The following is a 12,886-nucleotide window of genomic DNA, read 5'->3' as shown; positions in this document are numbered from 1 at the left end:
GATTATTCCATTTTAAGTTCAATTTGCAAAGAAATTGCTATGCTGTTTTGACTGTCTCACACATGCACCTCTCAGGATTTAGTCTGAGACTTGAGTGGTGGTTTATGGCATAGTTAAGTTCAAAGTATCTTACTATGCTGCTTTGGGTCTATGCTGTGCATGTGCAACTTAACAATAAGCCTGAAATGTATAGAAATTTCATTCACAGAATTAGGATATTCCCTTCTTGCACACTGTCCTCTCCAAGATTCCCCTCTCCATATTCTATGGCTTCCAAAGACCCCTGTAACTAATCTTCTGTCCAGAAAGATAGAGGTTCTCTTGGGTTTTTAATTACCCATGCCACCACAGGGGAATTCTGTGGATGACAATTCTCTTTAGCTGTGAGTGGCACAGGGCTTTCAGGTAAGACATGACCTCTTCTTTCCCAGATAACAGCTGTTATTGAGAAGCTGCTGTCTTTGAAGAATGGACCCTATTTGAAGGGCAGAACAGAAGAAGTGGCTCTGTTTCCCAAGTCCTTTAAACTCCGTAAGGTACCCATCCATCTTGTACTGTCTTTTACTTTTGTTGTTTAGGTCACATGCTCCATCTTCACCAGTGGAAATTTAGAAAGATAGAACCCAATCTTGTTGGTTTCACAGAAGAGCCTTTTAGTTTTGGTCAAGAATACTTTATAGGGATGCTATGCCCTGTGAGGTGCCTATATTTTTCAGGAAAAATAGTATTGGAAATGGATGACTATCTTAGGAACAAAGACATCTGTATCTCAGCAATTCTAATATAATTGAATTGCTTTTATCATCCAAAACTGAATATTTATCTACATGCTGTGAAATGGAAAATGGTCCATTACACTCAGGTTCTTAACTGCATGACAAAAAAATTGTATCTAGCAGTATAATAAAATCTGTTTCCATTTTTAAATAACTAAATATATATTTTTAATTTCCTCAATATTAAAAGCTAATTTGGAAAAATATCCCCTTACATGAGTCTACAGCAGATATCTCCTCCTCATGCCTAAGTCCTTGAGCTAGAATTTAAACTATGTAACCTCTCCCCCACCCGCACTCTCTACAATAGCCTCTTTGAGAATAATCCTGATGGTCACTACTTTTGGATATATTGTAATTTAAAATCTTTATCTTTTTCTCTCTTTCTGGAACACACTATCTACAGTTAGTCATCAAAACTTTCTTTTTAAACAAAATAATCTCTTGTATCCAAGGGCAAGATGCAAATGGAAATCAGTGGCTAAGCATAAAATATACTTTTAAAGAACAATATAGTTCTGTTTCCCAGTATCCATTTCACTTCACCAAACTTGGAATCCAAGGTTCCACTATTTTTCCTAAATATTATGCTGGAGCATAGAAATTTTACTGACAAAATGTGTAGCTCCAGGACAGACTTGGGCCGGAGGCACAGAAATAATTTTTAAAAATTTAACATTGTCTGTTCATTCATTCCAGACAGCATGGATGGACACACACACACACGCATGTGCATTACAGCAAAAGAATCTCATATAAATTCTACGTTGGGAATGTTTGTTTATGGAAGATGCTGTGTTAAGCAAACAGGGATGTTGGAAACCTCTGAACACTGATTTTAAACCAATTACCTCTGAACTGATTTTCACAGAAATATTGATACTAATACTTATTGACTACTTAGGATGTGCCAGCACTGCTTTAAGTACTTCATGTTCAGGGACTGACTTAATCCGTACTTCAATGTGGGCACTATTACTTTTTAAATATCACACATGGGTACATGGGGGACCTTAGTCAATTTACACAGCCAGCAAATGGTGGTGCTGAGATATGAATCCAAGCACTAGTCTGGTCCCCATACCCACAATCTTAGCCTTACTACAGGACACTATTTCCTTCTTATTTGTGAAAAGAAGAAACTGAAAGACATTTTAATACAGAAATACAGACATGGTAAGAACATAACACTTTCTCTTATTAAACCATTCTCTTTCCCTCCCCTTTGCTGCCACAGTCCATCAAATCCATGCTATGTGATATTGCACACTTCTAAATTCAAGTGCTCCTTTGACATTCTTTGACTACAACCTCAAAATAAATGGATACTCTGGGAGAGACACGGTTAATACCAGAGACAAAGAGTCCTTTTGGCATGTTAAAGGAGCTGTAGCCCTTGGAGGCTCTCCAGAAAGTGGAAGTGATTGACTATAGCAGTTTCTCCTGAAAACAAAATGTCTTGGTTGTCAGATAACCTGCAAAGGGTGTATTAGGGAAAATGGATCCTAAATTCATTCTTAAGGCAGGGATGGATAAAGGAGCAGGGATGGAGGGTAGAGCGTGGGGGGCAGACATAAAGGGAAGGTGGGCATCTCTGTGTGAGGGCTTAATTGTTTCTACCCCACACAAAATACATCACTACTTCTTTGGATTCCAAAAATACTAGGTCCCTTAGCACTGGACAGTGTCTGCACAGTAGAGGGCTGCCACTCCCGGGGTGGTGATTTGTGATGACAGGTGATTCGTGAAGAAAAAGTACAGGAGGTTACAGGGTACTGGACATGGAGTTACAGCAAAGGGACAGGTTGGAGACCCTGTTTTGTTTTTTTTTTATTCTTTGGGTGGCAGGCAGGAACTTTGGGAGGCAGAGGAGGGTGGGAGGGTTGAAGGGGATGGGCTTCTCTGTGTAACTGGCATTATAGGTTATTTCTGTTTTACTATGCTCATGTGGGAATAAATGACTCTTCATTTGAATTTTTATGGATTTTCACAAATAGTTTATAATATTCACTTGGTAAAGAATTTAGTAATTTTCCAAGGGAATTAAGTGTATTGATCAATAGATTCTCCATCCATTTTTACCTAAGTGTAGCACATTGTACACACTGTTCTGTACCTTGCTCTTTGGAATTAGCACTGTAACCATAGACAACCAGAAAAAAACCCCTAAATGTTTACCAGTGTGGGTGGTGATTAAATGAATTATATTATAACCATGAAATTGGATATCATGGAAACATTAAAAATGATGATGCAGGCATATATTACTTGACATAAAAGTATATTCACCTTCTAAAGCCAAATGAAAAAAGTGACTTTTGAAATAGAGAAATGTGTTTGTGTATGTGTGTGTGTATGTGTGTGTGTGTCTGTGTGAGTGTGCATGCATGTGCATAGCCAGAAGTTTGGAAAGATACACAAACACAATCATGGCTGACTGTGGACATCTCTGAGTGAAGGCATTATAGATGCTATACTTTGCCATTTTTATGTGCATTTTATTATGTTTATGTTTGCTACCATGTGAACAAATTGCATATTTGATTGTTTTACTTCTGATTATAAGTCTTTCACAGAATTAAAAAATCAGCAAATAAGACCAAGATCTTATTCGGGCTCAGAAGAATTAAATTGGAAATAGAATTTGGGATTTCTGTGAAGGGTTTTCTTGCTCCTCAGAAAGGACACACAGGAGAGAGCAGCCTTCTTTTTCTGCTGAATGTAGTTGTGCCTAGATTTGATGCCTGGAACTCTTATGGCAGAGGAAAGCGTCATAAGTGAAATATCTTTTGATGTCAGAAGGCTCAGTTCTTTGACCCTCTGGAGACAGAAACCATCTATCTGCCAGCTTCAGGGAATCTTTCCAGACTTGCTGAAAAGGAGCCAGCCAAAACTTTGGCTTCACAAGGAACCTATCTAGGATTGTACAATTCCCCCCAATATCCACTGGAGGTCGCTACTCCATTGCTGCTATCATTTGCCATTTTCCAGTGAGAGTAAATGTGAATCATTTACAGCCTATTATTTATTATAAGTGCTCATAGCACAGAGCACATAAATGTAAAATAAAATAGGTCCAGGATTTAGTTATATGGACAAAAAGATAAAATAGAAATTGTAATGTTCCTGCCACTGGCCTTATTTCCCCCATCCCTGGCCTGAAGACTCCTGGGGTCCTGGCATGCTTCCCTCCACACTAATGCATGGCTGACAGAGGCACAGTGTGAATGCTCTTCCTGGAATGGCGCGTACTATTCAGCAACTCTATGTAAAGGATGCCATAATCCAGGACTGAGGGATTATCTCCAGCTGTGAAGTGCAAAATGGCTTATTCTAGACAAGATTATTAACTGTTTGCTCACCTATTCCACCACCTTCATGTGTAACTTTTCAATCCAGGCCTAACTGCAAAGCCCTTTCTCTTTCCTGAAAGTAAGAGCTCTCAAAAGTGTGGAACACAGAAAACTGGTGACACCCAGAATAATTTTAGTGCTACTTGGACACTAAAAACTTAATAGTAGGGCTTCCCTGGTGGTCCAGTGGTTAAGACTCTACACTTCTACTGTAGGGGGCATGTGTGTGGCATGGCCTAAAAAAAATTTAATAGTAATATATGTGTTTTATTTGGCAGTAAACAATAGCTAATCACAGCCACTTCAAGGCCTTGGTGGGATGATGAGGAGTGCGTTGACATTACACACTCCATGGAATATCACCATAAATTTTCCTCTAAATATCTCTGCTCTTTCCCCCAGATTTCTTCCTTTATTGGCAATTGACCAGTTTCTCTCTCCCCACTCTCACTCCTTCTCCCTGTCTTCCTCTCAATCCTCCATCCCTTATCATACTTCTTGATTCTCCAGGAATAGAAGCTGCCTCTCCTTCCTTCCCCTCTATCATCTGTTTTTCCAGAAGCCAACTCTAAGCGTCTCATTTGCATACTTTCTACCAGAAACCATTTCTGCAATAAAGGACTCTCCTCAGAATACAGTTTTTTGTATGACAGCAGGACAACTGTAAACAGCAATGAATTTTCCCTCTTAGAAAGTGTTCAAATAAATTACCCTGTCCCCAAAAGACAGAAAACATAACTACATTTCAGGAAGAAGAATGCCATACTTAATCTCATTGGGGTGTCGTGAACATCTTGCCACAGGACCTGGGGAGATGTCTCAGGGGTGATAAATTGGCTGATAGTATTGAGAGGAAATGGGATGTAAACTCCATAAAACTATGTCAGAGAGAAAAGGAAAGGGACAATTTTTGGTAGATAATTAAGCTGAGGAGCACCTGCACGGCCTGCTCAGCAGCCTTTGTGGGCCTTGGCATGGTATGACTGTGGGTTTCCATCCTAAGTCTGTGACATAGCACTTCTCTTACTTTGTGCGTGTCTCCAAACTTCTCAGATCTCAGTTTACTCATCTTGAAAAATGGAAATGGTATTATGCATTCTTGATTGTCTTATGAGAATTAGATGAGAGAATACATATGAAATGTTAAGTAGTACGGACATCAATTCATTTCACTCTTTTTATTTCAGTTTAAAATTTAAAATGAAAATGTAAAAAAAACTTTTAAACATCTTATTGTATTTATTTATTTACAACTTTATTACAGTATAATGGCTACACAATGGTGTGTTACTTTCTGCTTTATAACAAACTGAATCACTTAGACACATACATATGTTCCCATATCTCTTCCCTCTTGCACTTCCCTCCCTCCACCCCTCCAGACGGTCACAAAGCACCGAGCTGATCTCCCTGTGCTATGCGGCTGCTTCCCACTAGCTATCTACCTTACATTTGGTAGTGTATATATGTCCATGCCTCTCTCTTGCTTTGTCACAGCTTACCCTTCCGCCTCCCCATATCCTCAAGTCCATTCTCTAGTAGGTCGGTGTATTTATTCCCATCTTACCCCTAGGTTCTTCATGACATTTTTTTCCTTATATTCCATATATATGTGTTAGCATATGGTATTTGTCTTTCTCTTTCTGACTTACTTCACTCTGTATGACAGACTATAGTTCTATCCACCTCATTACAAATAGCTCAATTTCGATTCTTTTTATGGCTGAGTAATATTCCATTGTATATATGTGCCACATATTCTTTAGCCATTCATCCAATGATGGACACTTAGGTTGTTTCCATCTCCGGGCTACTGTAAATAGAGCTGCAATGAACATTTTGGTACATGACTCTTTTTGGATTATGGTTTTCTCAGGGTATATGCCCAGGAGTGGGATTGGTGGGTCATATGGTAGTTCTATTTGTAGTTTTTTAAGGAACCTCCATACTGTTCTCCATAGTGGCTGTACCAGTTCACATTCCCACCAGCAGTGCAAGAGTGTTCCCTTTTCTCCACACCCTATCCAACATTTATTGTTTCTAGATTTTTTGATGATGGCCATTCTGACTGGTGTGAGATGATATCTCATTGTAGTTTTGATTTGCATTTCTCTAATGATTAATGATGTTGAGCATTCTTTCATGTGTTTGTTGGCAGTCTGTATATCTTCTTTGGAGAAATGTCTATTTAGGTGTTCTGCCCATTTTTGGATTGGGTTGTTAGTTTTTCTCTAATTGAGCTACATGAGCTGCTTGTAAATTTTGGAGATTAATCCTTTGTCAGTTGCTTCATTTGCAAATATTTTCTCCCATTCTGAGGGTTGTCTTTTGGTCTTGTTTATGGTTTCCTTTGCTGTGCAAAAGCTTTTAAGTTTCATTAGGTCCCATTTGTTTACTTTTGTTTTTATTTCCATTTCTCTGGGAGCTGGGTCAAAAAGGATCTTGCTGTGATTTATGTCATAGAGTGTTCTGCCTATGTTTTCTTCTAAGAGTTTGATAGTTTCTGGCCTTACATTTAGGTCTTTAATCCATTTTGTGCTTCTTTTTGTGTATTGTGCTAGGGAGTGATCTAATCTCATACTTTTACGTGGACCTGTCAAGTTTTCCCAGCAGCACTTATTGAAGAGGCTGTCCTTTCTCCACTGTACATTCCTGCCACCTTTATCAAAGATAAGGTGACCATAGGTGCGTGGGTTTATCTCTGGGCTTTCTGTCCTGTTCCATTGATCTATCTTTCTGTTTTTGTGCCACTACCATACTGTCTTGATTACTGTAGCTTTGTATTATAGTCTGAAGTCAGGGAGCATGATTCCTCCAGCTCCGTTTTTTGTTCTCAAGATTGCTTTGGCTATTTGGGGTCTTTTGTTTTTCCATACAAATTGTGAAATTTTTTGTTCAAGTTCTGTGAAAAATGCCAGTGGTAGTTTGATATGGATTGCATTGAATCTGTAGATTGCTTTGGGTAGTAGAGTCATTTTCACAATGTTGATTCTTCCAATCCAAAAAAATGGTATATCTCTCCATCTATTTGTATCATCCTTAATTTCGTTCCTCAGTGTCTTATAATTTTCTGCATACAGGTCTTTTGTCTCCTTGGGTAGGTTTATTCCGAGATATTTTATTCTTTCAGTTTCAATGGTAAATGGGAGTGTTTTCTTGATTTCACGTTCAGATTTTTCATCATTAGTTTAGAGGAATGCAAGTGATTTCTGTGCATTAATTTTGTATCCTGCTACCTTACCAAATTCATTGATTAGCTCTAGTAGTTTTCTGGTAGCATCTTTAGGATTCTCTATGTATAGTATCATGTCATCTGCAAACAGTGACAGCTTTATTTCTTCTTTTCCGATTTGGATTCCTTTTATTTCCTTTTCTTCTCTGATTGCTGTGGCTAAAACTTCCAAAACTATGTTCAATAACAGTGGTGAGAGAGGGCAACCTGTCTTGTTCCTGATCTTAGTGGAAATGCTTTCAGTTTTTCACCATTGAGGATGATGTTTGCTGTGGGCTTGTCATATATGGCCTTTATTATGTTGAGGAAAGTTCCCTCTATGCCTACTTTCTGCAGGGTTTTTATCATAAATCGGTGTTGAATTTTGTCAGAAGCTTTCTCTGCATCTATTGAGATGATCATATGGTTTTTCTCCTTCAATCTGTTAATATGATTTATCACATTGATTGATTTGTGTATATTGAAGAATCCTTGCATTCCTGGAATAAACTCCACTTGATCATGGTGTATGATCCTTTTAATGTGCTGTTGGATTCTGTTTGCTAATATTTTGTTTAGGATTTTTGCGTCTATGTTCATCAGTGATATTGGCCTGTAGTTTTCTTTCTTTGTGACATCCTTGTCTGGTTTTGGTATCATGGTGATGGTGGCCCCGTAGAATGAGTTTGGGAGTGTTCCTCCCTCTGCTATATTTTGGAAGAGTTTGAGAAGGATAGGTGTTAGCTCTTCTCTAAATGTTTGATAGAATTCACCTGTGACGGCATCTGGTCCTGGGCTTTTGTTTGTTGGAAGATTTTTAATCACAGTTGCAATTACAGTGCTTGTCATTGGTCTGTTCATATTTTCTATTTCTTCCTGATTCAGTCTTGGCAGGTTGTGCATTTCTAAGAATTTGTCCATTTCTTCCAGATTGTCCATTTTATTGGCATAGAGTTGCTTGTAGTAATTTCTCATGATCTTTTGTATTTCTGCAGTGTCAGTTGTTACTTCTCCTTTTTCATTTCTAATTCTGTTGATTTGAGTCTTCTCCCTTTTTTTCTTGATGAGTCTGGCTAATGTTTTATCAATTTTGTTTATCTTCTCAAAGAACCAGCTTTTAGTTTTATTTATCTTTGCTATTGTTTCCTTCATTTCTTTTTCATTTATTTCTGATCTGATTTTTACAATTTCTTTCCTTCTGCTAATTTTGGGGTTTTTTTGTTCTTCTTTCTCTAATTGCTTTAGGTGCAAGTTTAGGTTGTTTATTCGAGATGTTTCCTGTCTCTTAAGGTAGGATTGTATTGCTATAAAGTTCCCTCTTAGAACTGCTTTTGCTGCATCCCATAGGTTTTGGGTCGTCGTGTCTCCAATGTCATTTGTTTCTAGGTATTTTTTGATTTCCTCTTTGATTTCATCAGTGATCACTTCGTTATTAAGTAGTGTATTGTTAAGCCTCCATGTGTTTGTATTTTTTACAGATCTTTTTCTGTAATTGATATCTAGTCTCATAGCGTTGTGGTCAGAGAAGATACTTGATACAATTTCAATTTTCTTAAATTTACCAAGGCTTGATTTGTGACTGAAGATATGATCTATCCTGAAGAATGTTCCATGAGCACTTGAGAAAAATGTGTAATCTGTTGTTTTTGGATGGAATGTCATATAAATATCAAAAGTCCATCTTTAATGTATCATTTAAAGCTTGTGTTTCCTTATTTATTTTAATTTTGGTTGATCTGTCCATTGGTGAAAATGGGGTGTTAAAATCCCCTACTATGAATGTGTTACTGTCGATTTCCCCTTTTATGGCTGTTAGTATTTGCCTTATGTATTGAGGTGCTCCTATGTTTGGTGCATAAACATTTATAATTGTTATGTCTTCTTGGATCGATCCCTTCATCATTATGTAGTGTCCTTCTTTGTCTCTTGTAATAGTCTTTAGTTTAAAGTCTATTTTGTCTGATATGAGAATTGCTACTCCAGCTTTCTTTTGGTTTCCATTTGCATGGTATATATTTTTCCATCCCCTTACTTTCGGTCTGTATTTTTCTCTAGGTCTGAAGTGGGTCTCTTGTAGACAGCGTATATATGGGTCTTGTTTTTGTATCCATTCAGCCAATCTGTGTCTTTTGATGGGAGCGTTTAGTCCATTTACATATAAGGTAATTATCAATATGTATGTTCCTGTTCCCATTTTCTTAATTGTTTTGGGTTCGTTATTGTAGGTCTTTTCCTTCCCTTGTGTTTCTTGCCTAGAGAAGTTCCTTTAGCATTTGTTGTAAAGCTGGTTTGGTGGTGCTGAACTCTCTCAGCTTTTGCTTGTCTGTAAAGGTTTAATTTCTCTCTCAAATCTGAATGAGATCCTTGCTGTGTAGAGTAATCTTGGTCGCTGTTTTTTTTCCCTTCATCACTGTAAATATGTCCTTCCAGTCCCTTCTGGCTTGCAGAGTTTCTGCTGAAAGATCAGCTGTTAAGTTTATGGCGATTCCCTTGTGTGTTATTTGTTGTTTTTCCCTTGCTGCTTTTAATATGCTTTCTTTGTATTTAATTTTTGACACTTTGATTAATATGTGGCTTGTCGTATTTCTCCTTAGATTTATCCTGTATGGGAATCTCTGTGCTTCCTGGACTTAATTCAGTATTTCCTTTCCCATATTAGGGAAGTTTTCAAGTATAATCTCTTCAAATATTTTCCATTCCCTTTCTTTTTCTCTTCTCCTTCTGGAACCCCTATAATTCGAATGTTGGTGCGTTTAATGTTGTCCCAGAGGTCTCTGAGACTGTCCTCAGTTCTTTTCATTCTTTTTTCTTTATTCTGCTCTGCAGTAGTTATTTCCACTATTTTATCTTCTAGGTCACTTATCCGTTCTTCTGCCTCAGTTATTCTGCTATTGATCCCATCTAGAGTATTTTTAATTTCATTTATTGTGTTTTTCATCATTGTTTGTTTCATCTTTAGTTCTTCTAGGTCCTTGTTAAATGTTTCTTGCATTTTGTCTGTTCTATTTCCAAGATTTTGGATCATCTTTACTATCATTATTCTGAATTCTTTTTCAGGTAGACTGCTTATTTCCTCTTCATTTGTTAGGTCTGTTGGGTTTTTATCTTGCTCCTTCATCTGCAGTGTGTTTTTCTGTCTTCTCAGTTTGCTTATCTTACTGTGTTTGGGGTCTCCTTTTTGCAGGCTGCAGGTTCATACTTCCCGTTGTTTTTGGTGTCTGTCCCCAGTGGCTAAAGTTGGTTCAGTGGGTAGTGTAGGCTTCCTGGTGGAGGGGAGTAGTGCCTGTGTTCTGATGGATGAGGTTGGATCTTGTCTTTCTGGTGGGCAGGTCCACGTCTGGTGGTGTGTTTTGGTGTGTCTGTGGACTTATTAAGATTTTAGGCAGCCTCTCTGTTAATGGGTGGGTTTGTGTTCCTGTCTTGATAGTTGTTTGGCATAGGGTGTCTAGCACTATAGTTAGTTTGCTGGTCGTTGACTGAAGCTGGGTGCTGGTGTTGAGATGGAGATCTCTGGGAGATTTTCGCCATTTGATATTATGTGGAGCTGGGAGGCCTCTTGTGGACCAGTGTCCTGAAGTTGACTATCCCACCTCAGGGGCCCAGCACTGACTCCTGGCTGCAGCACCAAGAGCCTTTCATCCACACGGCTCAGAATAAAAGGGAGAAAACGTAGAAAGAAAGAATTAGTAGAAGTAGAAAGAAAGAAAGGAAGAAAGAAAGAAAGAAAGAAAAGGAAAGAAAGAAAGAAAGGAGGGAGAGAGGGAGGGAGGAAGCAAGGAAGGAAGGAGGGAAGGAAGGGAAAAATAAAGAAAGAAAGAAGATAAGGTAAAATAAAATAAAGTAAGATAAATTATAAAAAAGTTAATAAAATAGAAAATAATTATTAAGAAAATATATTAAAAAAAAAACGGACGGATAGAACCCTAGGACAAATTGTGGAAGCAAAGCTATACAGACAAAATCTCACACAGAAGCATACACATACACACTCACAAAAAAAAGGAAAAGGGGAAAAAATCATAAATCTTGCTCTCAAAGTCCACCTCCTCAATTTGGGGTGATTCGTTGTCTATTCATGTATTCCACAGATGCAAGGTACATCAACTTGATTGTGGAGCTTTAATCCGCTGCTTCTGAGGCTGCTGGGAGAGATATCCCTTTCTCTTCTTTGCTCGCACAGCTCCTTGTGTTCAGCTTTGGATTCGGCCCCGCCTCTGCATGTAGGTCACCGGAGGGCATCTGTTCTTCACTCAGACAGGATGAGGTTAAAGGAGCCGCTGCTTCGGGGACTCTGGCTCACTCAGGCAGCGGGGAGGGAGGGGTACAGATGCGGGGCGAGCCTGCGGCGGCAGAGGCTGGCGTGACGTTGCACCAGCCTGAGGCGCGCCGTGCGTTCTCCCGGGGAGGTTGTCCCTGGATCCCGGGAACCTGGCAGTGGCGGGCTGCACAGGCTCCCCGGAAGGGGGGTGTGGATAGTGACCTATGCTCACACACAGGCTTCTTGCTGGCAGCAGCAGCAGCCTTAGCATCTCATGCATGTCTCTGGGGTCCGCGCTTTTAGCCACGGCTCGCACCCGTCTCTGCAGCTCCTTTAAGAAGTGCTCTTAATCCCCTCTCCTTGAGCACCAGGAAACAAAGAGGGAAGAAAAAGTCTCTTGCCTCTTCGGCAGGTCCACACTTTTCCCCGGACTCCCTCCCGGCTAGTCGTGGTGCACTAATCCCCTGCAGGCTGTGTTCACGCCACCAACCCCAGACCTCTCCCTGCGCTCCGACCGAAGCCCAAGCCTCAGCTCCCAGACCCTCCCGCCCCGGCGGTTGAGCAGACAAGCCTCTCGGGCTGGTGAGTGCCAGTCGGCACCGATCCTCTGTGCGGGAATCTCTGCTTTGCCCTCTGCACCCCTGTTGCTGTGCTCTCCTCCGCGGCTCCGAAGCTTTCGCCCTCCGCCACCCGCAATCTCCACCCGCGAAGGGGCTTCCTAGTGTGTGGAAACCTTTCCTCCTTCACAGCTCCCTCCCACTGGTGCAGGTCCCGTCCCTATCCTTTTGTCTCTGTTTATTCTTTATTCTTTTGCCCTACCCAGGTACGTGAGGAGTTTCTTGCCTTTTGGAAGGTCTGAGGTCTTCTGCCAGCATTCAGTAGGTGTTCTGTAGGAGTTGTTCCACGTGTAGATGTATTTCTGGTGTATCCGGCCCGCTGTCCCCGCGACTGTAGTGGCTTCTGGCGCCGGGGCCCCTCCAAAGCCGGCAGCCTCAGTGAGCCCGCCCTCCGCTCGGGCTCCGGGGCAGTTCCCTGATGGCGGAGTGAAGAGACCCCGAGCCGGGAGTTCCAGCTCTCTTATTGTATTTATTTTTATAGTCATCTTTCAATTACCATGATTTTTCATTTCAATCTTAAAAGTCATTCAATTTTCCTGAAAGTATTAGAAAAAATCAGCACAGTGGCATCCAGATATGTCAGATTCTTTTTTTTTTTTTTTTTTTGTGGTACGCGGGCCTCTCACTGCTGTGGCCTCTCCTGTTGCGGAGCACAGGCTCCGGACGCGCAG

Source organism: Tursiops truncatus, chromosome X (genome assembly GCF_011762595.2).
Source record: "Tursiops truncatus isolate mTurTru1 chromosome X, mTurTru1.mat.Y, whole genome shotgun sequence".
Taxonomy (NCBI): Eukaryota; Metazoa; Chordata; class Mammalia; order Artiodactyla; family Delphinidae; genus Tursiops; species Tursiops truncatus.
This window is presented reverse-complemented; position numbering follows the sequence as displayed.